At 42.9% G+C, this 25,286-nt stretch overlaps 1 long non-coding RNA gene and 1 other non-coding gene across 2 annotated transcripts in view; one reads left to right on the top strand and one right to left on the bottom strand.

The window, feature by feature from the left end:
* The window catches only part of LOC116578092, a 35,622-nt gene extending 11,054 nt beyond the window's left edge, over positions 1 to 24,568 (top strand). Inside the window, exons 2-3 of the long non-coding RNA XR_004280733.1 lie at positions 6,548 to 6,710; positions 24,538 to 24,568. This is a non-coding gene — a long non-coding RNA (uncharacterized LOC116578092). The remainder of the gene's footprint in view (positions 1 to 6,547; positions 6,711 to 24,537) is intronic.
* On the bottom strand, positions 17,677 to 17,783 carry LOC116578572. Its single transcript, XR_004280944.1, has one exon. It is a non-coding gene; the product is annotated as a U6 spliceosomal RNA (small nuclear RNA).
* Positions 24,569 to 25,286: the final 718 nt, after the last annotated feature.

Genomic DNA, 25,286 nt, shown 5'->3' with positions numbered 1-25,286 from the left:
GTTATTTCAATAATCTAGATGAGAAGTGATAAGGTTTTGAAAGTTGAAAAAGAGGCGACAGAATGGGTTCAGGAAGACTTGAGACATTGAACCATAAGACTTGATAATTGATTGATTGGGGAGGATGTCAGAAAGGAAAAAGTTAAGAATGACTTAGGATTCAGTAGCCTAGGTAGGTAAGGAAATGAGGGTTCCATTAACTAGAGTAGCTAGTGGAAGAAGAACAGGTTTGGGAGGAAAGATAAGGACATACTGCCTTTAAGATGTGTGTGTGACATTCATGTGGGCAGGCTCTGCTGGCTGTTAGAAACATTTGCCTACAGTTGACAGGAAAAATGGAAGCTAGAGGTTGACCAGGGCATAGATGGGTGCTGAAACCATGAAATTAAGGAGCACAAACCAGGCCACTAAAGGGCAAAGATTTTGAGGGCAGTAGGAGTTTGATCATCCCTATAGCCCTGACATAGTGCCTTGCATAAAACAGGTAGAAACTATGTAAAAATCTATAGATACATAAATATACCAATTTGGAGGCTGCTAGCAACACCTAAGTGCCCTGAGACCTCCAATTTGGAGGCTGTGCAATTTTACAGACTTATTTGAGGGCCAAACTGGCAATAACAAGAATGCAACCAACATACTAATATTCAAAGAGATTCTGGTCTTCTGCTAAATTCCATTTAAAAAAACTACTGTTACCACCTTGTGTATTTCTTTGCTTTTGGTCTTTCAGAGGATACTATAAAATGAGGAAGCTGGGGTAATACAATTTATCAGAATTAGGGGAGTTTTGCTATAGTTGCTGGAACACAAAAATTGGTGTCAGTGTGTTTGACCTTTAGGAAAGTCATTCTGAGGGCAGCTTCCTGGTGTTTTAGGAACTAAGCAGCGTCTTCTTCAAATGTCACACAGTGTTACAGTTTTTTTGCATTTGCTCATTCTTTCAACAAGGATTGTTTGAGCACTTCATATATTCTAGACAATGTGCTAGGGACCAAGGACATCTTTCCACCTCTCAAAGAGCTCACAGTCCAAAACAATGAAAACATACTGTGAAGTATTACTATATTATAGTATGGGGTAAGCACTGTGTGCAGTTGAAGGCAGAGAAGGACAACCCAGCACGGAGGGGAGAAAATGAGGGTGGCAACATGGTTAGGGAGGTCTTTTCAAGAGAGACAATGCCAGCTGATACAGGAGGGGATGAGGTTCCAGATCAGGGAGAGAGCATCTGTAAAGGCAAGGAAGAATAGAATTCATTCTGGCTGAACATAGAGGACAGTGGCAAGAGATGAGCTCGGAGAGGTGGAGAGGGACCTCATCAGGCCCTGATAAGTAAGCCCTTTTATGGAGTCTGAACATTTAGCCTAAAAACGATGGATAGGGGGCACCTGGGTGGCTCAGTGGGTTAAAGCCTCTGCTTTCGGCTCAGGTCATGATCCCAGGGTCCTGGGATCGAGCCCCGCGTCGGGCTCTCTGCTCCACAGGGAGCCTGCTTCCTCCTCTCTCTGCCTGCCTCTCTGCCTACTTGTGATCTTTGTCTGTTGAATAAATAAATAAAATCTTTAAAAAAAAAAAAACGATGGATAGTTCACTGAAGTATTCTTAGAGAGGACTTCAGAACTCTTGGGCTTTTAGTTTTTGTCTTATTTTCCATTCTCTCTCCTCCTGTCTCTCTGTTTTGACAGCTTGTCTGCCTTCCTTCCTTTCTTCCTTCCATCCTCCCTCCCTCCTTTCCTGTAACCATGATTTTGGAAATTGCAACTGATCTGGCCTATACCTAATGGGCCAGTGATTTCTTTATGTTTTGTCCTTGCTTGGACTGAAGAAACAGAAGGGGTTGTAGATCCTGGAGACCGGAATTTTGACAGTGGTAATAAGCAAAGTGAGAGAATCCCAGAAATAATTATTAAAACCACCTGAAGACTCTCCTTTTAGACTCAGTTTTGAGGAGGGGGCCATTACTTCCAAGGTGTGGGCAGGAATCTTAACTGAAGAGAGACCTGCATTCTTGCGACTGGGGTCCCTGGACCAGCACAACCAGCAGCAGCACCTGGAGCTGTTTAGACAAGTGGAATTTCAACCTTCAGTCCAAGCCTACGAAATCAATCTGCATTTTTAACAAGATGCCTAGGAGATTTCCATATATACTCAAGTTTGAAAAGCCTTGATCTCCAAGATAGGAAAACTGCTTAGCTGGTAAATCTTATGTCACCATGTTCCAATCTGTGTTGTTTTGCATGGCTGAGTGATATGTAATCAGTTTGTCAACCTCTGTGATTATAAATTTATGTCCCAAAGTAAATTCAATCAGGGGTTAAACCATTTGTACTCCACTGAACATTTCCAAGAAATCTCCTTGGAACCAATGATGTTGAGATTCTTTTAAATAAAGGGTTTGCTCTCTGACTGTTGGATAAAGGATGCATTTTTTTCCCTTATTGTGACAAAATATACATAACATAAATTTACCACTTTAACCATCTTTAAGTGTACAGTTCGGTAGCAGTAAGTACATTCACATTCTTGTGCCACCATCCCCACCATCCATCTCCAGAACTTTCTCAACTTCTTAAACTGAAACTCAGCACCCATTAAATAATAACTCCCATTGCCCTCTTGCCCTTAGCCCTGGAAACCACCATTCTACTTTGTCTCTCTGAACTCTACCCTAGGTGCTTCATACAGATGGAATCATACAGTATTTGTCCTTTTCGTAGCTGGTTTATTTCACTTCATGTCGTGTCTTCAACGTTTATCCACATCATGGCTTGTTTCAGAGTTTCTTTCCTTTAAAAAAGGCTGAATGACATTCCATTGTATGTATCTGCCACATTTTCTTTTTTACCATTCATCCATCAACGGACACTTGGGTTACTTCTGTTTTAGCTATTTAGCATAATGCTGCTGTGAACATGGGTGTAAAAGATTCCTACCAGGCATGCAGTACCCCTCTCCCGGCATCTCCACATTATTTCTTAGAAGTGTGCCACAATAAACACAAAATTCACAGTTAATGGATGTTCTCAATGAATTTCTTTAACGTATCAAGTCTCTAGTTGACTCCTCATTAAGAAAAGGGAATTTGCTGTTGTTGGGAATGAAATGTCTGTTCCGTTTAGTGTCTCTGTCTGGGACCAATGGCCTCCTGCATATAAACTCGGAGCCAGAGCCAAGACATTAATCTGTGAAGCTCAAGTATTGATTTGGTGACGCTATCCTCTTCCCCTGATGCTATTCCTATCAACTCAAATTATCTCTGTGAATATAGGAACCATTTTTTTCTGGGTGCACAAGGCAGCTGGTGAGAAGCTGCTTGCTGATGGGCTGTGACAGAGATGAGCTGTCAGCTGCTCCTGGGCAATCAAGGTCCTCCCTGCCAGAGTGTTGCTGGTCAAAGGAATTTGCAGCCCTTGAAGCGTAGGGGTTTACGGACACCCACTTGAACAGACTCGAGGTTCCAGCCTGATTTCAGTAACCTCCAGCAGCGCTCAGAGAAGGTGAAGAGTCCCTGAGTTTATAGTGGAATTATTCTAAAGAATTGTATAAAGGGTGTTATCTCTTCAGATTAATCATACTTCTTTTCTGGAGTCCCCAGTTGACTTGGCGCTGCTTCAGGAAGCTGGTGGGACCGCTTTCCCTCAGGCATCCAGTGGCGGCGCTCTTAACTCTCTCCATTTCATGCCCACTGTATTTCATCCCTGGGTCAGGTCTTTGGGTTGTGGGTGAAGAAGAGAGAGTTAAAATCACACCAGCTCATTTGGAAAATAAACACTGAAGCTCTAGATTTCATTTTCTGTGCAATCACTTTTGCTTGGAAACTAAATCTAGAGGTAAAGATGGGAACAACACAAGTTTCCAATTTTCATGTTAATTCCTGGCCTTCCAGGATGATTTAACTTTATCTAGAAACTGAACACACATTTGGGCTAATCTTTTATGAGATCTGATTAAGAGCTTTACAGTGAAGATTTGCACCACATTAGAAAGGCTCAAGCAATTTAGGAGAGTGTGCATGTAAGGAATTTCCTTTTACCTGATTATAATAAAAGAAGAGGTAGAAATCACAGCCAACTGCACTAGAAGGGAAAGGGTAAGGACCGGCCTAATGAATCACAAGGAAAAAAGTTTTCAGGTTGGTGAGCACATCTGAAGACTTCCCGGGAGGGCGAGGAACACTGAAAACTGAAAGTTGAATGTGATGTGTTTATAGGCACGTGGAATCACAGCAGCACGAAAGGATACAAGGAGTCTGGGGACCTACATAAGAGCGTAAATTATCTGTAGGCCCCTGCCTAGAATTTACACTTTGCCTCCTCCTGGGTTTTATCCTGATCTTTCCACTTGAAATGGCTTCCCCTGCCCTTTGCCCTCTCCATTAATATATGCTTATCAAAATCTCTCCACCCGACACCTCTCAGCCATAATTGCTCTTTTGCACCCTTTCAAAATGTGCGTGTTTTGGATACCTGGGGGGCTCAATTGGTTAAGCATCTGCCTTCAGCTCAGGTCATGATCCCAGGGTCCTGGGGTTCCCCTCCCTGCCCCATGTCGGACTCCTTGCCAGCGGGGAGCCTGCTTCTCCCTCTCCTCTGCCTGCTGCTCCCCCCGTTCATGCTCTCCCTCTCTCTTTCTCTGATAAATAAATAAAACCTGAAAAACAAAACAAAATAAAAACACCAAAATGTGTGAATTTTATATATCATAGGGCAGTCTACCTGGCCATTAAGGACACGTTTCTTAGTGGGGTCACTCTCAAGACATTTTTCACATGTGTGGCTTGTGCTCCTAAACCAGTCCATAAATTCTTTGAGGTAAGGATTATCTGAAGGTGTATTTCGCTAGGGTGTCCTAAAACAGTGCTCCTCAAACCTTAATATGCGTGGGCCCCAATAGGGGATCTTGCTACAAAGAAAATGCTGATTCAGCAGAAATGGGTTGGGCCTGAGATTCTGCATTTCTAACCAACTACCCAGTGTTGCTGCTGACCACCATTTGAGTCAAATGCTGACCACCATTTGAGTAGCAACGTCCTAAAACACCCAGGATGGTGCTTCAACATAAACAAGTAAAACTTTAGATGTTGGTAGTAGTTCCCAACCAAATTCCTCTTGTGAGGTCCTGACCCCTTCGAGTAAATGCTACCTCATGAACGAAGGTAAGTCCTCTTCCTCTTGGTCATGACACTGCCCTCTAAACTAACAGAAGCCTGAGGACATGATTTTGTGATAATGCAGTTGTTTGAATTTGTGTTTAAATTCGAGGAATATGAGTGGTTTTACTCATTTGAGAGGACTGGTTAATTACCTCGGTGTGCATGGCCCAGCTCTGATACGCTAGGCCACTCTTGGTAAGAGCCATAATTATACTCGCTGATCCCATAAACGAGAGCCCACACTAGCCTGCACAGAGTGCAGAGAGCCGTAACTCATCTTCTGGATAAGGGGCCCTCACTTTTCTCCCAGATGGTTAAGTACGTGGAGGCAGAGACCAAACTTACTTTTGTTGACCTGTGTCAAGTCTGTTTCCTGTAAGAAGTCCCGCTCTGTCAGAGGCAAAGAACTCCATCTTAGTTTCACCTTCAGAACTAGGAAAATCAGTCTACTAAGCAGACTTCAGTAAATGCTTTTGAAGCAGGTGGGACAGACCAGAAGGACGTTGGGGCATGAGTTAGGATGCAGAAATTTCTGATTGGTCTCATGGCCTGGCATGGATCAGAGGCCAATCCAGTCTCTCAGGATGACAGTTTGCTTATCGGTAAAATCAAGGTGTTGCTTCTTATCAGTGCTAAGAGTCTGTGATTCTGATCACCGTAGCAGGGAAAAGCACGGGAGACAAGAATTGCACACTTGGCTCCGTGACAGCACAGTGTGACTGGGAGCCTCTTGGCGGGCCCTTCTCCTCTTCCCGTTCTCAGCCCCAGCGCTCGTCCTGACCTGGCGCTAAGTTATCCTTTCCTAGACAATTCGGTGCCTCACATCCGCCAGCATGGTCTAGAAAGACTTGGAAAGATATACCCTGTGCTGCCACCTAATGGCTCCAATTCTCTCAAGGCGATTCTTCAGCACCATTTGGACATTACAGAACCTCTAGGCCCTTTATCAAACATAATCCACCAGCAATGAGAACCTAAGAGGAGATGATAAAGGTTACTTGCCAGCGCCACTTCATCGCGGGAATCAAGGACGATTACTCTAAGAACCATAACTTTTTTTTTTTTTTTAAACTTGGTGATTTCCTCCTCGTTATTTCCTGTCTGTTTCCCCTGTAATGATTAACAGTAAAACTAAAAACAAAAAGGGCCAAGGTGTTTGTTTTTAAGGGCAGCAAGGAAGCCAGGAACTGGGGGAAACAGCACTCCAGGGGTTGGGGTAAACAACTCCAGGGGATGGAGTGGGTAGAGGAAGCTGAAGAGCTGGAAGGAAAGCAGGTTGAGTCCTTAGGCTCCTTGGAAAAAGGAAAGAGCAGGTGAAGTAAAGTTGTGTTCTAGTGGGAAGGAAGGTAACGGTCCTAATAGCATTGTCACTCTTTCCTGTTTTGTCTTCAGATGTACCAGTCTATTTTCAATCCCAGAAGAGGAAGCAAATGGATAGCTGTCGACTACTGTTCTAGCTCAGGGGACTTTGTAGGAAATAATGAATGAAGATCCTCAATACAAACGTCTCCAGAAGGGCCAGGCAGATAAGGTACCTGGCCAGGGTCGGCCATAGGTAAGATGGTCAGGAGTGGAGACTGCGCGGAACTGGGGAGCGCCTACTCTGTCTCGGGAGATAACAGCTGCTCAGCCATAGGTGGTTATGGCCCTAAACGAATTGTGTGCTCACACTGACTGATCTTTCAAATATTCAAGAGAAGCTAGGAATTTAGATTATGGGAAGTCTCCTTATTTTTAAATGTTGGCAGCTAATGCTACTTTTAAAACAAACAACAGCAACACTGTATGAGTCAAATAAAACATGTCAGTGAGACATATTTAGCCCAAAGGCCAAGTTTTTGAAAACTTGGACCTACAACAGATTGCATTCCGGAATCTCAAAGCATTAATAGGCTCCTTGTGAGGCATATGGTCTGTCAACAATAGCAAACTACAGTCAAACAAGCAAATACCAGATAAATTGGGGAATTATAAAATGCTTCTTATTTAGATTTTTTGGTTTGTTGATTTATTATATCCAGCCAAAAGCCTTGGATACATTCACTCAATAAATCAAGAAGCATTGATTGAGCACCTAATATATGCTAAGTAAAGATAATTAAAACTTTTTCTATAAAGGGCCAGATAGCAAATATTTTAGGCTTTGGGGGCCAAATCGTTTCTATCACAACTACTCAGAGCCAGTTGTAGTTACAAAGCAGCCTAAGACAATACATAAACAAATGGGAGTAGCTGTGTTCCAATGCAACTTTTTTTTCCCAATACAACTTTATTTACAACAGTCAGCAGTCCAGATTTGGCCCGTTGGCTATAGTATGCCTATCTCTGATCTAAGAAAATCTTAGCGAATTCAAAGCCTAGTTGCAAGAGTTTTCTTTTTCTTTTCTTTTTTTTTTTTTTTTTTAACATGGGAGTTCTTTTTTTTTTTTTCCAAAGATTTTATTTATTTATTTGACAGACAGAGATCACAAGTAGGCAGAGAGGCAGGCAGAGAGAGAGAGGAAAGGGGCTCCCCACTGAGCAGAGAGCCCAATGTGGGGCTCCATCCCAGGACCCTAAGATCATGACCCAAGCTGAAGGCAGAGGCTCCAACCCACTGAGCCACCCAGGCACCCGGCAACAGTTTTCTTTAAAGAAATCTACATATTTATGCTTTGCCTATTTGGACAAGGAATTAGGGTGATATCACTATGATTTTTAAGTTATATTGGTAAGTAGTTTACCCCAAATAGACCTCTGTTACCGTTTAGTATAATACAAGCTATAATAATTATTCTATAAACATAAACAAGTTACCGTAAACATTGGAAATAATGCTGGTCCAACCAAACTCCTGAAGTTAGTTTGGCAAGATTGTCTGAATATGAATTCTGAATATGAATTTAATTTAGGATAATTTCTCAGAAAGAGAACCATTTACATGGGAAAATATTGAATAGTTGACTGAGGATGTTATCATAATGGAGTGATTCAGTTCCTGTTTTGATTACATGTGAAACTGTTATGAGGAGGTAACATACAGCTGAGCACACCTGCTTGTCCCCTGGGTCCTATGGGACATACTAACTACTTGGAACTTTCAAAAAGATGTTATAAAGAGAACAAATGAAGCGGTATATTGCTTTTATCTTTTTTAAAAGAGATTTTATTTATTTATTTGACAAAGATCTCACAAGCAGGCAGAGCAGAAGGGGGGGCGGGGGGGGGGGAAGCAGGCCCCCCACTGAGCAGAGAGCCCGCTGCTATGCGGGGCTTGATCCCAGGATCCTCGGATCATAACCTGAGCTGAAGGCAGAGGCTTAACCTACTGACCCACCCAGGCACCCCTATCACTTTTATCTTTATACTCTGAGAGAAGTAATGGGACATAGAAAATGCTCAAAGAATGCTTGCTTTATAAATGGAAGGCAACAGATTTGGTTGGCCTTTAGATGTTACTTTTGTGAAATAGTAAGTAATGGTACCATGCCTGTAGATACTGTGTACTGGGTGCCAAAAGCTATCTGTAGCTCCCTTCTCCTTCACTTTCTTCTACTGTAGATTGCCTTGCAGTGAAAGGGACTATGATGTTCCAATTCTGGCCAACAAGATAAAAATATAAGTAACTGCTTGGGACTTCTGAGAACATTCCTGGGACTAATTCAGTTTGACCTCTTATCCCTTCCTTCTTCTTCCTGACCTAGAACACAGATACAATACCTTAGAAGTTCAGAAGCTGTCTTATAACATGGGGACAAAAGCAACAGTCTAAGGATGGCGGAGTAAAAAGAAAGAAGCAGCCTTGGAGTAGAAAGACAGAAGAAGCCTTGATAGCATTGAGCACTTTCATTAGGCCTGAACTGACCACATTTGGGTTTATTACCTGAGAAGAAATGTAGTCCCTATGGGATAATGCCATTGTCTGCCTTTCTATTTCTTGCAACCCAACCCAATTCTATTTATTTGGGGGCTGCTTAGAGTTTCCTTCCTTTCTTAGACTCCATCAACTTTGCTTAGGAAATGAAATTTCTGGCATCCAATGCAGTTGTATTAATTTTCTGACTTTTCATGTTCCACTTTGAAAAGTTGGGTTAGAGGCTTGTTACAAAAATCTTGTTATAAACTCAAATAATATATAAAGATCAAAATTCACTCGTGTTCTTAGGAAGAAGTCCTATTATAATACATCAAGTTCAAAGAAAATGTTCTACAACATAGCTTCTAAGAATATCAAAGGTATTGTCAACAGATTCTTTCTGAACTTGTTTTAAGTAGCAAATACTATATGCCAACAAACTATCTGAAAAGTGTTTAATAATGTATGAATATGGTCTACTTTTTAGTTTCATGGCCCCCAAACCATCATATTTTGTGACATATACATTAGCTTTTAAAGACATTTCAAATCTTGGATTTTAGGAGCACCCAGTTGGCAAATTTTGGGCACTTTGGGCATCAAAAATTAATGATGGTAAGATACTATAACACATTAAATGAAATGTGAAAAAAAATCTATGAGTTCACAGTGATTCAGAAGCATGCCAGCTAGTAAATGTTGATGAATATTGGAGTTTGCAACTGCCAATATAGTAATCGCTTCAGGGTACCATTATTAACATGTTAAAGCTATTGACTGAAAGAATGTTAGGGAACAAGATAATCACATGGCTTCAAAGTAGCATCTCAGAGATCAGTTAATAATTCCAAAAGGAAAATGTATGTTTACCATTTTGAGACCTGGCAGACATGATCTTAACCAAGCAATCACACTTTGGCATCACCAGTGGTAAGACAATGGGCAGCCTTCTGATCTTATGCACTAAGAGGTACATAGCACCCCCTATGTCAAATTCTTGCCTGAATCTAAACAAGGAAATAGTTAGGCAAATCCAGAATTAAGGAGTGGGGGGGGACCTGTAACACAACTAGCTTAAAATGTCATGGAAACCACCAAAAGGCAGATATTTTTCTTGACCAAGAGGGAGTAAACAGAAAACAACCAAAGGCAATGTGTAAATCTTCATTAAATTGCATGTTAGAGGAGAAATAAAATTCCTTATAAAAGACATTTTTAAAGTCTTAAAAAAAAAAAGAGGGGGGGGGATGCCTGGGTGGCTCAGTTGGTTAAGCATCTGCCTTCATCTCAGGCCGTCATCCCAGGGTCCTGGGATTAAGTCCGAGTCTGCTTCTCCCTTTGCTGCACTACCCCTGCTTGTGTTCTTCTCTCTCTTTCTCTCTGACAAATAAATAAAATCTTTAAATTAAAAAAAAAAAAGACAATTTAAAGACCACTGGAGAAATTTGAATATAGAGAACATCTTATATTCAATTGTATTATTGAATTAATGTTAATTTTCTTAGGTGTGATACTAGTGGTATTGTGGTTATTTATTAGAGTGTCCTTTTTCTAGAAGATCCATATTTTAGGCATTTAGGAGTGAAGTGTCATGATGACTGCATCCTACTTTTTTTTTTAAGACTTTATTTTTAGTGGGTGGCTCAGGTGGTTAAGCATCTGCCTTTGACTCAGATCATGATCTCCAGGTCCTGAGATCAAGCCCCACTTCGGGCTCCCAGATCAGCGGGGAGTCTGCTTCTCCTCCTCCCTGTGCCTCTCCCCCTGCTTGTGCTGTCTCTGTGTTTCTCTCTCTCTCTTTCTCAAATGAATAAATAAAACCTTTAAAAAAAAAAAGATTTTATTTTTAAGTAATCTCTACACCCAGCGTGCAGCTCGAACTTTTAACCCTGAGATCAAGAAGTGTATGCTCTGGGGCCCTGGGGGGCTCAGTGGGTTAAGCATCAAACTCTTGGTTTTGGCTCAGGTCATGATCTTGCAGTGCTGGGATTGAGACCCTCTGTGCTGAGCAGAGTCTGTTTTGAATTCTTCCTCCCTCTTCTTCACCCACTGCTTCTTCTCTGGTGTGTGCTCTCTCTCTCTCCCTCTCTCTAATAAATACATAAAATCTTAAAAAAAAAAAAAAGAGAGAGAGAGAGAGTTGTATGTTCTACCAAATGAGAAATGAGCCAGGTAAGCACCTCTGCATCTTTTTTTAAAAAGTATGGGTGAGTGTGTGTGTGTGTGTGTGTGTGTGTGTGTAGAGGCAAGTGTGGCAAAATGTTAAGAATCGGTAAATTTATGTAAAGGATTTAGGATGTTTATTCAGCTATTCTTTTAACTTCTTTGGAGGTTTAAAGCTTTTCCAAAAAAAGAAAAACTCTCGGACTTCATACTATACCTTAGAAGAGTATTGTCGTGAACAGTTGTCATAGTCACCTTCTGGTAGATACTATGATATGCTAGCTAGACATCCTGATGCAAGGTCTAGGTGTCACATAAGGATTATCAGTAAAAAAAAAAAATTTTAGTGCTGGTACAAGTCAGACGCTATTTTAGGCAACTGGGATACTTAAATGAACAAAACGGCAGTCTCCTGTCCTGTAGAGCTTATATTTGGGAAGGCTAGAGGGGTCAGGCAGACAGAAACAATAAACATAACAAGTAAATTGTGCAGTGCTGTGGTAGAAAATAGTACAGAAGGGGTTGGGAGAAGTTGGGGAATATTAAGGTGGAGATTTAGATACATAAATGAAAAGAGCGCCAAGATTGGTTTAAGGGATACTGAGATAATGTCCAAATTTTCTACACTATTCTAGGATATTCCTGGAGAATCCTGCACCTCTTTATTACACAAAGCCATTTCCGTTGTATCACAGGCAGACTAGGCTGAATCCAGCCTAGGGCGATCACCTGTCCTCGTTTGACCAGGACCAAGGGATTTCCTAAGAATGGGGCATTCAAAGCAAGGACTGGGACAGCCCCAGGCAAACTGGCATGGTTGGTCACCCTAATACTGCTACTTCCCACTTGCACAACCTTAAGCAAATCGTTAACTTCCCAGATTCTTGGTTTCCTCATCTATAAAAAGGAGATTATAGGGTGCCTGGGTGGCTCAGTGGGTTGGGCCTCTAGCTGCGGCTCTGGTTATGGTGTCAGGGTCCTGGGATCGAGTCCCGCATTGGGCCAGATCTCTGCTCAGCGGGGAGCCTGCTTCTCACCCCCCCGCCCCCCCACTCTGCCTGCCTCTCTGCCTACTTGTGATCTCTCTCTCTATGAAATAAATAGGTGAAATCTTTAAAAAAAAAAAAAGATTATATATATGTGCTACAAAATGGATGAACCTTGAAAATACTATGCTAAGTGAAAGAAGTCCAACACAAGCATCATGTATTATATGATGATTCCATTTATAGGAAATTTCCAGAATAGGCATATCCATAGAGACAGCAGATTAGTGGTGGCCAGGGCCTGGAGGGAGGGGTAAGTAGGGTATGAGTGCTAAGGGTATGAGATTTCTTTTGGGGGTGAGGAAAATGTTCTAGAGTTAGGTAGTAGCAGTTGTACAGCCCTGTACATATACTAAAAAAACCACGGAATTGTTCATTTTACGAGGGCAAATTTTAGGGTATGTGAATGATACCTCAATGAAGCTGTTATTTAAAAAGTTCAGTAACCCAGCATCACCATATAATCAACAATTCCACTCTGAGGAACAGGCAGATCTATAGAGACAGACACAAAATCAGCGGTGACCTCAGGCTGGGAGGAGTGGAGGAAAATGAGGAATGTGACTGCTCCTGGGAATGGGCTTGCTTTCTGGAGGGATGGAAATGTCCTAAAATGGGGACGCCTGGGTGGCTCAGTTGGTTAAGCAGCTGCCTTCGGCTCAGGTCATGATCCCAGCGTCCTGGGATCGAGTCCCACATCGGGCTCCTTGCTCGTCAGGGAGCCTGCTTCTCCCTCTGCCTCTGTCTGCCATTCTGTCTACCTGTGCTTGCTCTTCTCTCTCTCTGATAAATAAATAAAATCTTTAAAAAAAAAAATGTTCTAAAATGGATTGTGGTAATGCTTACACATCTCTGTCAGTATACTAAAAACTACGGAATGGTACACTTCAAGATTTTATTTGTTTGAGAGAGAGAGATCAGGAGCAGGGCAGGGGTAGGGAGAGAGAGAGCATGAGTCGGGGGAGGGACAGTCTCCCTGTTGAGCAGGGAGCCCAATGTCAGACTGGATCCCAGGACTCTGGGATCATGACCTGAGCTCAACGCAGGTATTTAACTGACTGAGCCACCCTGGGGCCCCCTTTGAATGGTACACTTTAAATGGATGAATCAACTTGCATGGTGTGTGCATTATACCTCAATAAAGCCATTAAATAGGTAATACAGTAAAAGTATTTCAGGTTAAACAAAGGAGATTATAAACCCTGTGTGAGGTCTACATGAGTCTTTGCTCTCATAATGCTCCCACTCCCTCCCCAACACGTACTGCTTATCACCCCAAAATCATCATCGTATATGCTTTCTTTCTTGCCCACTGAGCTGAGAACCCTTTGAGAACAGAACTTTCTAATTCACGGAGGGCCACTTTCCGGGGCATGGAACCTACACAGTCACACAAGACCCCATACTCAGAAGAGCCCCCCATGTTTGGCTTAAGGCTCTGCTGTCACTGTCTTGAAATGCTTAATTTCTGAACAAGCTGCAGGCACCCCTCATTTCCATTTCTCCCTGGGCCCTGCTAATTTTGTAGCTCTACTGAATCCACCTTTGTACCCCAAGCATTTAGCATAGTACTGATGCTCCGTGGGTGTTCTCTTTCCCAATCCCAGTACCCTGAGACTTTGCTCAGAACAGTGCATTGACCTTCAATTTATCCCGAGTCTCCTACGTGCCAGGAAGCGTGTCAGCAGCTGGGGACACGGTGGGAAGCCCAGGCGGGCAGCAGGCGGCGGCAAGGGAACTGGAACAGCCCAGGAGGAGGCTGTTCCCGCAGGTAAATGTACCCACCTAACCATTCGTCTCAGACGGCAATGACGTTCAACTCATTTGTACTTTCAGTTCGAGAAAAACACATCACCTTGGGATCCGAATTTGCGGGTTCTGCTTTAATACAGAAACTAGAAGACTCTGATGAATGAGGATGGAACGTCAGTTCTTTCCCATGGTGGGACTAGAAAGTCGACTCTGCCTTTTTTTGGTCTGTTACATTGTCATCTGTTGTTAAAGAGATCTGTCAGCACCTTTTAATTCCATTTAGTTTCTATGTACAAAACACAGACTAGGCACTGCGACTGATGGGAAGATTGTAGCTGGGTCTTTTTAAGCTTGTCTTTGAGCTCTTTGGAGAGTGATTCTGGTGGGAAACAACGTCATGGGGAATCCGCAGAGAGCAGCTTGAGTCGAATTCCTGATCAACCTCCCTTACACTTGCTAGATGTTCTTTATTATGGTGAATTCCAGGGCAATTCCTTAATCTCTCTAAACTTCAGTTTTCTAATCAGTTCATGCCTAGTGTCAAAGGGCAATTGTAAAGATTTTTTTTTTAATTAAAAAAATTTTTTTTAAAGATTTTATTTATTTATTTGACAGAGAGAGAGATCACAAGCAGCCAGAGAGGCAGGCAGAGAGAGAGGGGGAAGCAGGCTCCCCGCTGAGCAGAGAGCACGATGCGGGGCTCAATTCCATGATCCTGAGATCTTGACCTGAGCTGAAGGGAGAGGCTTAACCCACTGAGCCACCCAGGCGCCCCGCAATCGTAAAGATTGAATGAGATAGTACACGCCTAACTTTTGGCATGGTGTCTGACACTTAGTAAGAAAGCCCCAATGAAAACAAAGCCTAAAACATCCTGTAAAACTGTGTTTTTTCACATCCTCATGGCTAAATAGGACTGTTCTGGCATACAGCCACACATCATAAAATACCTGTCCCTACAGCTGCTGTTTTACTTCTAGCTGGCGGATGATTAACTTTTTATAAGAAAACACAAAACGCCCTGTAATATTACAGCTCATCTGTGATAGAAACTTGAGAGAGGTCTGACCAAATTTGACAACAGTCCTAAAATTTTACTCCAGAAGCTCTTCTTCATAAAAAAGATCATAAAAGATGAATTTTTAACAATGATGCTGGAGGAAAGATGACTGATCTTTATATCCTCTCCTTAGACAATTAAACTTAAAATGATACTAAAAATTGTCACATAAGAAGACAAAGTATTTGTAGCCAAAAAAAAAAAAAGTAGGAGAAAGTATTATAGTTGTGTTAAGCAGTTAATTCATAGAAATAGGATACTCTACTATTTTTCTGAACTTGATATTTATAATACTTAAACTTTTGTAAACATGAAATTTTGTGGTTGCTTCTCAGATTCAAAATAAATATTCATTTCATTTCTTTTTTTAGAAATAGAAAAAGTACTTTTTTAATTCATTACATGAAATGGATTAACACAGACATTGAATTTCAGATTAAAATGACATAGATCTAGCATAAGTTATTTATTTATTATAAGAACAATTAAACTATATATTCCTTCATCAATTAATTTTTAATAAAAATGTGTAGCTTAAACAAGTTTTTTTATTAGGATCATGATAAAATGCATATTATTTTTCAGGAATGTGAGTGAGTACACATACTGATCAGATGTTTTTATTTTTAAGATTTTATTTATTTATTTGAGAGAGAGAGAGAAAGATAGCAGGGGGAGTGGCAGGCTCCCTAATGAGCAGAGAGCCTGATGTGGGGCTTGATCCCAGAGCCCTGGAATCATGACCTGATCTGAAGGCCAAATGCACCCCTCACAGCAATCTTTTTAAAATGTAGGAAAGCTCATGTCACTTGTTCATTTGAAACCATTTAATAGTTTCCCATCACACCTAGAAGAAAATCGAAATTCTTCCCTTAGCTAACAAAGCTATAGCTGGCTTTTATACATAGGGGCAGACTTAAATTTTGTAGGGTCTAAAACTTAGATAATTTACTTGTTTGTGGTGTAGACTTTTTAAGAAAAAGAAAATTTTAAATTACAATTAAAAATTAAATTGAAAGCACCTGATCAGGGTGCCTGGGTGGCTCAGTTGGTTAAGCATCTGGGCTGGGGATCGAGCCCCACAACAGGCTCCCTGCTCAGCAGGGCATCTGTTTCTCCTGTTACCCTTCACCCTGCTCATGATCGATCTCTTTCTCTCAAATAAATATATTAAAATCTTTAAAAAATTGCTGTATCTGCTGGATTATATGGGAAGTGGGGTCATGGAGAAGAGGGACTGTGCCCATGCTTATAGTGACTAAGTGTGGAATATGGCCATATCATTCTTCAAAAGCCAGGACAAAGGTTCTGGGCAGGAGGTGAAAAGCCCCAACTGGGAAGAGCTAAAAAGCTCTGTGTAGATTCAGAAATATTAAGGAAGGAGTTGAATTTCCTATAGGAGGGGGGCTCAGGTTCAGGGAACTGTGATCTGTGAGGGCTGGAGGATTTAGGGACATGGGGAATCCTTGACTGGCAGGAAGAATAAAAACACAGAGGGAGCAAAACTGGACACGAGAGAAATTGGTTGGGCTGAAAGTATAATAATAATCATAAAATAATAATAATAATAGCTAACACTTCCTGAGTACTCACCGTGGGCCAAGCACTGTTCTGTGCATGTATTAACCCATTTGTTTTAGAAAAACATATTTCTAAAGATGTTTTAGAGCATAGAGCATAGAGCTCTATGGGGTGCTCTATGTGCCAAGCTAAGGAATGTAGGCATATTTTACTGACAGTAGGGAAGTTTTTGAGCAGGTATTATTACGAAGTAAAAGAGAGGAATCAGAATTGCTTTGATGGGGGGCCTGAAGACCCCCGGAAATTTTTTTTTTAATTTATTTATCAGAGAGAGAGAGGGGGAGAGAGCGAGCACAGGCAGACAGAATGGCAGGCAGAGGCAGAGGGAGAAGCAGGCTCCCTGCCGAGCAAGGAGCCCGATATGGGACTCGATCCCAGGACGCTGGGATCATGACCTGAGCCGAAGGCAGCTGCTTAACCAACTGAGCCACCCAGGCGTCCCGACCCCCTGAAATTTTGACTAATAGTCACACTATTTGTGTGACTAGCCATATATGTCTTTTGGGGGGGTTCTTTTTTTAAAATTTAAATTCAATTAATTAACATAGTGTTTATTATTAGTTTCAGAGGTATGGTTCAGTGATTCATCAGTCTTACATAATAACCCAGGGCTCATTACATCACGTGCCTTCCTTCATGCCTGTCATCTAATTACCCCACCCCCACGCCCTTCCCCTCCAGCAACCCTCAGTTTGTTTCCTATGATTAAAAGTCTCGGGGCGCCTGGGTGGCTCGGTGGGTTAAGCCTCTGCTTTCGGCTCAGGTCATGATCTCAGGGTCCTGGGATTGAGCCCCGCATCGGGCTCTCTGCTCAGCGGGGAGTCTGTTCCCCCTCTCTCTCTGCCTGCCTCTCTGCCTACTTGTGATCTCTGTCTGTCAAATAAATAAATAAATAATCTTTAAAAAAAAAAAAAGAGTCTCTTATGGTTTGTCTCCCTCTCTGATTTTTGTCTTGTTTTATTTGTCCCCTGTTTGTTTCCTTTGGTAACCAGAATCGTGCTGTATGTATTGTTCTTTGATGTGCTTGTTGGAAATGTTCTGAGCCTAGCACACTCCTTTTATCCATTATCCATTCCACAGAATTGAAATTATGGAAGACTTCACAAATTTGCATGTCATCCTTGCACAGGGGCCACGCTCTTCATCTCTGTGACATTCCAATTTTAGTGTATGTGCCACTGAAGCGAGCAGAGCCATATTTTTCTTTTTCTGGGGAAAGCCAGTAACTTCTATCCAATCTTAAAGGCTGAGACTTCAAACAAGACTAAGAATCACTGACTTAGCAGTTTCCAGCCTAGATGAGCCACAGCACAGTAGTAGCATTGAAGGAAAAAGGGGTCCCAGGGAAAGCAGGAAAGGAGGTAGGGTTGGCTGGAAGAGTAGCCAGAGTCACTTCCCTCTGCAATCCATTGCTCTGATGAGGATGCTGTAAGTGGACCTTCCAGTGAGCGCTAGAGATGGAGAACGCAGCCCTCCAGAAACTGTGAGCAGCAGCTGCAGGCAGGGACCTGACCTCCATCACAAGCTGGAATTTGAATGACATTGTCAAGGAAAACAGAAAAGAAGGCCAAGGACAGATCTTTGAATGTATTTAATCTGTCTGCAGTGCCTTTTCCTAAGTGCTTTCTGACATTATTTTTCTCTATGCAGGAAACTCACATTTTGAACTTTAGTTCCTAAAATACATTAAATCACACTGTGGCGGGACAGGAGTGCACGCACATAATGACTACTTATGTGGTTCACTTCTCATCGGAGGAAATTATCTTCTCAAAACGATGGGGTGCACCTGACCCTGTTAGAAAGAGTGTGGGTATTTTTGAGCTAAGTTAGGAAGTGTGTAGGATAATTGTTATCACTCAGTGGTGGAATCTCAGGAACCCACAGAATTTCTCCTTTCTCTGGAGAGGAAGAAAAAGATACCTGTTACTCTTTCCCTGCTCATGCCAAGAAAGCTACTTAAAATATTTGAGTTGAGGGGTGCCTAGGTGGCTCAGTGGGTTAAAGCCTCTGCCTTCGGCTCAGGTCATGATCCCAGGCTCCTGGGATCGAGCCCCGCATCGATCTGCTCGGCGGGGAGCCTGCTGCCCCCTCTCTCTCTCTCTGCCTGCCTCTCGGCCTACTTGTGATCTTTGTCTGTCAAATAAATAAATAAATAAATAAATAAATAAATAAATAAAATCTTAAAAAAAAAAAGAATATTAAAGTTGATACAAATTGATAGCTTCGTCCCCATTCAATGGTCCCAACCTAGCTATACTGCTGTGTGGCAATACCTTGAAGAATAGTTAACATTTTCCCAAGAGTCTGTGGAATTTTATGTGGATATGTGATTTTAAGAGGAAAGGAGCAGCAGTTCTGATCAGTCGCACCCAGAAACTACTTAGTTGTCAATGTCATGGAACTCTGTAGAAACAGTAAAATGTCCATAAATGACCATCACGGTCACCATAGCTAATATGTATTTAGTGCTTGCTTGCTGTTTGCCAGACACTGAATTAAGGCCATATATTCATTATCCATTTAATCAGCACACAAATCCCATAAGATAACTTCTGTTTCGGGTCTGATTTTATGGATGCAGAAATTGACACCTAGTGAACAAAATTCATGTTCCTAACTACTGCCAGAGTATTCCTGCTTTCCTCTAGGGCAGGACCCCTCTGCAGACCTTCACAGAGCCACAATCCAGCCTTTGGGCCTGAGCCATCCATTCAAGCAGGCCATCGCAAACACCCTTTGATCTTCCACGGTACACATGAACTCTGCTTCCTGAGGCATCCTTCTGGTTCTGAACTTTGCCTGTCTGGATCTAAGTGTCCTTCCCTTCCTGTGAACCTCAAACATTACTGGCTTCCTTCAGAAGGCAGCTAGGTTTGGTCCCACCACCTATAGACGTTGGGGGCATCACTAAAGAAACAGGGGCCTGGATTAAACACACCCCCAGCAGTGAGGCTGGTCCTAAGAAAACACTCAACTTTTGCAGGCAGACAGAAAAAATACTGACAGGTTAGAGACATGGAGATGTACACTCAGGGATGCCAGGGAGCAAGATCACTGAAGGGGAGCATCAAGATTGGTAAGACTAGGTACTGTAGGGCAAAAGGCATAGCCCAGAATATCAGAGGCTTCCTGATTGGTGAGAAATTCCAGAAGGGTCAATATTTAAGAACCAAGACAGGTGCCATGGGATGGACGTTCCCCACTTGTACCCGCTGTTATGGGTTGAATTTTGTCTCTTCAAAATTCATATGTTGGAGTCCCAAGCTCCAGTACCTTGGAATGTAATCTTGTTTGGAAATAGGGTCCTTACAGATGTCATTATTTAAGATAAGGCCATTATGGGGCAGCGGCGGGGGGGGGGAGCTAATCCAATATGACTGGTGTCATACAAAAAGGGAAAATTTGACAAAGACACACACACAGGGAATGTCATGGGAGTGGGGCGCCTGGGTAGCTCAGTGGGTTAAGCCTCTGCCTTCGGCTCAGGTCATGATCCCAGGGTCCTGGGATCGAGCATCGGGCTCTCTGCTCGGTGGGGAGCCTGCTTTGCCCCCTCTACCTGGCTCTCTGCCTACTTGTGATCTCTCTGTCAAATAAATAAATAAAATCTTAAAAAAAAAAAAAAAAAAAGAATGTCATGGGAGAGTGAAGGCAGAGATCAGGGAGATGCTTCTACAAGTCAAGAAACGCCAAAGAAGGCCAACAAACCCCAGAAACTAGGAGAGGCACAAAATGGAATCTTCCTTACAGTCCTCAGAAAGCATCGATGCTGCTGACACCTGGGTCTCAGACCTCTAGCTTCGGAAACTGAGAGACAATAAGCATCTGTTGTCGAGGCCACCCAGTTTGCAGTTCTTTGTAACACAACCCTCACACCCTCCCTTTCTCTAAAATTGGAGATCTGTTCCATTCTACTTCTGGCCACTCTAATCCTGGTTTCCTCAACCGAGTCCTCAGAGGAAGCTTATGGAAGCCAAGAGCTTTTCAATAAAAATGGCTCCTGCAGAGTTGGTTTTTTTTTTGTTTTTTTAAAGATTTTTATTTATTTGACAGAGAGAGATCACAAGTAGGCCGAGGGGAAGGCAGAGAGAGAGGAAGGTAAGCAGGCTCCCCGCCGAGCAGAGAGCCCGATGCGGGGCTCGATCGCAGGACCCTGGATCATGACCTGAGCCGAAGGCAGAGGCTTAACCCACTGAGCCACCCAGGCGCCCCTCCTGCAGAGTTTGTAACGTACGCAGAGCTCATGGGAAGTCAGCAGGCGGAGTGCCATGGGTACTTCCGACCCTGCCTTTGCACTGTGAGGACACTTTGTCCTCTAAGCACCAGGGCTTCAGGGGGGGGGGTCTTCTCTCATGGATCAAACTATTCAACCCCAAGGCTGGAACAGGGTTTTGGCTTAAACTGGCTCCTACAAGTCTTTGTTCTCAGCTTCTCTCCCCTTTCGTTGTCATCAGGCTGTTACCAATTTGCCTGATGAAGGCTGCAGGTTTCCATGGTTACCTACAAGCATGCAGCCAGGTGTCGTTCCTCGGAGCCTGCAGGATAGAGCCAATAACAGGGTCTCTGGCACAATAAAAAGGACCTGGATCCCATGATCAAAATGGGGTTATGGGGACAACTGGGTCTCAGAAGCAAGTCAGAAGCCCAGGAATGAGAGCTGGGCATGAAGGCAGAGGCAGAGCAGCAATCCTCCAGTACATACTACGGGCTGCCGGCTGCAGACCTCTTGCTATGACCCTGGTGCTACACCCCCCACTTCATGTACATTATTTCCTTTTGGCCCTTGGTTACTAAAGCCTTCTGTTTTATCGAAGAAGGAACTGAGTTTTACGAGACGTATTAAAGATCACTGAGCAGCTGGTAGGTCAGAGAAAGGGTTTGAACCCAGGTGCGGAAGGTCTTCATCTATCCCAGCAGATCTGCTTTCTGTTCTTGTCCACCCCACAGGCTGCTGTGCACGGGCTATCGACAGCCTCTCTTGCCCCTCTCTGCCGCGGAGGCTGTTACTGGAACGCCTTGCAGACAAAGGGGAAGGAAAGGAGAGGCTACTTCCTGCTGGTTATGCCCCAGGACAGCCGCTTTTCCAGAATCCTGTTCCATATTTCTCTCCTTGTGGCTGTGAGTTTGGGGCTGCTATTCTTGGCAGTTACTGCTTTTTCCCTTGTGGTTGCCCAGGACCACTCTTTTGTTGGAAAATCCTTTTTTTTTTTTTAATATTTTATTTATATATTTGACAGACAGAGATCACAAGTAGAGAGGCAGAGAGAGAGAGAGGAAGGGAAGCAGGCTCCCTGCTGAGCAGAGAGCCTGATGCGGAGCTCGATCCCAGGACCCTGGGATCATGACCTGAGCCAAAGGCAGAGGCTTTAACCCACTGAGCCACCCAGGCACCCCTTGTCGGAAAATCCTTAAAACCATCTTTTTTCTAATGAGACCCTGACTGGGACAGCAGGTCTGCCAGGGCGCTAGTGTCGAGTCCCTGAGTGTTGGGCCACTGCTCCTTAAACCCCTGCAGCCACAGATGGGACTGGTCTCTGAGATTTGGGGCTGTGGGAAGGTATGCTGAATCAGGTGGTTGTCCAGTGGTTTGAGGTGTGCGGAGGGACCACAGCACAGACTAGAGAATTAAGCAGGTCTGATACTCACCTCTAAGGACTTTCACTTCTCTGGTGGCCTTTCCTGTCCCAGCAGCTCCCTAGTGATGACTTACAACAGTGAGTCTGGCTAACTGTATATTCTGAGTGAATAGTCCCCACCAGATGACTCTCACTTCAGACACCAGCTCCAATTTTGTGGGTTCCCAGGAGCAACCTCACTTCAGACTAGCTGGCTATACATTCAGAGGGTTCTATGACCTCCCTCAATTCTATAATTTGCTAGAACAACACACTATACTCAGCACTATACTTATGATTACTGTTTTTTGTTTGTTTGTTTGTTTTACATTTTATTTATTTGTCAGAGAGAAAGAGAGCACAAGCAGGGAGGCAGCAGGCAGAGGGAGAAGCAGGCTCCGCACTGAGCAAAGAGCCCAATGTGGGGCTCAATGGCAGGACCCCCTGATCATGACGTGAGCAGAAGGCAGACGCTTAACTGACTGAGCCACACAAGGTCCTCACTTACTATTACTGTTTTATTACAGCACAAGAATACAAATTAAAATCAGTCAAGGAAGAGACACAAGGGCAGAGTCCAGGAGGGGTAGAAGCATAGAGCTTCTGGTCCTCTTCTCCCCATGGGGTCGTGGAGTCCCGACCACGGATGTGTGACAGTATGTTCATAACCTTGCCAACAAGGGAAGTTTATCCAAGACTTCAGAGTTTTTACTGGGGCTTGATCATATACAGCCTGTGAGATCAATGCAGTTGATAGGGCGTTTCCAGAAGAGGATTTAACTTGAAATCAGGTTTAGGGTTAGGCATGAGATCATAAGATAAAAGTGACTCTGGATAACATGCAGAGGACTAAAGTATAAGCTCTTGGTTATGATTAAAAATGCACTGGAGGGGCGCCTGGGTGACTCAGTGTTTAAGCCTCTGCTTTCTGCTCAGGTCATGATCCCTGGTCCTGGGATCAAGCCCTGAATCGGGCTCTCTGCTTGGTGGGGAGCCTGCTTCCTCCTCTCTCTCTGCCTGCCTCTCTGCCTACTCGTGATCTCTGTCTGTCAAATAAATAGATAAAATCTTTTTAAACAAATGTACTGGAAGTAGAAAAAAAATATTGATCTTGGTCTTTTTGGGCAGTAGGAGGTCACTGCAAGTGGGTGAAAGAGGTCTTTGTTAAGTCTACAGATTAAATGCAAGCTGAAACATTTCTGTGCATTGTTTTTTCTGACCTGGGCATAAACTCACTCTGCAGTTCTCTTTTTTCTACATTTTTCATATCTCACGGACAACTTATCCCTTTATTTTTAGGTTCATTTCTATTTTTATACATGTAGCTCATGTCTATAATAGTATGAAAGTTGCCTAGATTTCTAATAAAAAAAAAATCAGTCCCCTGCCACATCTCTCTAGACCTCCCGGTTCTACTCCCCAGAGGCAATCACTTTAACTCTTTTAGCTGTTTTTTTTTTTCTAATATATTCCTCTTTCTAAATAGAATATTCTATTTAACTTCTTGACTGCCTTAGATACAATCTACTGACTCCCCACGTTGGTAGATAAGGATTTCTTTTCTCCATACCAACTTTCCCATTTCCCTTTTTCCTATGTTCCCTGCATAAGCACATCAACAATTTTTGTTATACCAAAGGCAAGTGTTTTCATTATTAGGGCCACGCAAATGCTGGTGACCAACAAGCGAAGTTGCTTTCCTGACCACACTGCCTTTCTTCAACAGTTTTCATTTATCCTATGTTAAAAATTGTCATGTGTTTTCCTTTGCTTATTTGTCCATGAACCCATCCAATTTTCCCCAAACATTTCAGTACTTCATCATCTACATACCAACAATGTGCCCCAATTATTTGCATATGCCACTTCCACCGTTTTCCCAGCGCTCCCCCGTTTTCCCAGCGCTCCCCCAGAATCTTCCTTTGTGCTCCTCTATGGGCAGAATGTTCTCTGGAGCTGTACACAGCTGCCAATCTGGAAATTGCTAGCCTTTTATTTTATGTGTTGCTAAAGTGTTAAAAAAAAAAAAAAAACTGATGCTCATACACTATACATTCTAAAGTGTCTTTTTCATAATAAATCCCTATTTGAATTTTAAATTGTAATCTAATAATTTACTGTTTTGAAAACTAGAAAATAAAGGAAATGAATGAGGCATTTCATCTGCCATTCTGCTTTTTCTATTCTAACAGTGTCTTTGGATAACCACATGGTAGGTAAAGGAAAATTTCTCTTCATGAAACTTCCAGATAACAAATGATAAAAGCATCTTTGAAATAAAATATCAGCATTTTGTAATTCTTTTTTTTTTCCTTTTTATTATGTAGGCTCCACACCCAGCATGGAGCCCAACACGTGGCTTGAAGTCATGATTTTGAGATCAAGACCTGAGCTGAGATCAAGAGTCAGGTGTTTAACTGACTGAACCACCCAGGTGCCCCACCATTTTGTAATTCTCTTTCTTCTTCTTTTTAAGAAATTTATTTATTTATTTATTTATTTGAGAGAGAGGGCACGTGTGCACGCACGGGGGAGGGAGACGGGGGAGGGAGAGGTAAAGGGAGAGAATCTCAAGCAGACTCCACGATAACCACAAAGCCCCATGCAGGGCTCAATCTCAAACCCAAGATCATGATCTGAGCTGAAACCAAGAGATGATCACTCAACTGACTGAGCCAGGCAGATGCTGCCCACATTGCAATTATTTTTTAATATTTTATTTATTTGTCAGAGAGAGAGAGAGAGCACAAGCAGGGGAGCAGGAGGCAGAGGGAGAAGCAGGCTTCCCTCTGAACAGGGAGCCCGATGCAGGACTCAATCCCTAGACCCTAATCCTTTTATTCCATCACCTGAGCTGAAGGCAGACACTTAAACAACTGAACCACCCAGGTGTCCCCCATTTTGTAATTCCTTTTTTTTTTTTTTAAGATTTTATTTATTTATTTGACAGACAAAGATCACAAGTAGGCAGAGAGGCAGGCAGAGACAGAGAGAGGAGGAAGCAGGCTCCCTGCTGAGCAGAGAGCCAGATGCAGGGCTCCATCCCAGGACTCTGGGATCATGACCTGAGCCTAAG

The sequence above is a fragment of the Mustela erminea genome, chromosome 18, assembly GCF_009829155.1.
Source record: "Mustela erminea isolate mMusErm1 chromosome 18, mMusErm1.Pri, whole genome shotgun sequence".
Lineage (NCBI taxonomy): Eukaryota > Metazoa > Chordata > Mammalia > Carnivora > Mustelidae > Mustela > Mustela erminea.
This window is presented reverse-complemented; position numbering and strand designations above follow the sequence as displayed.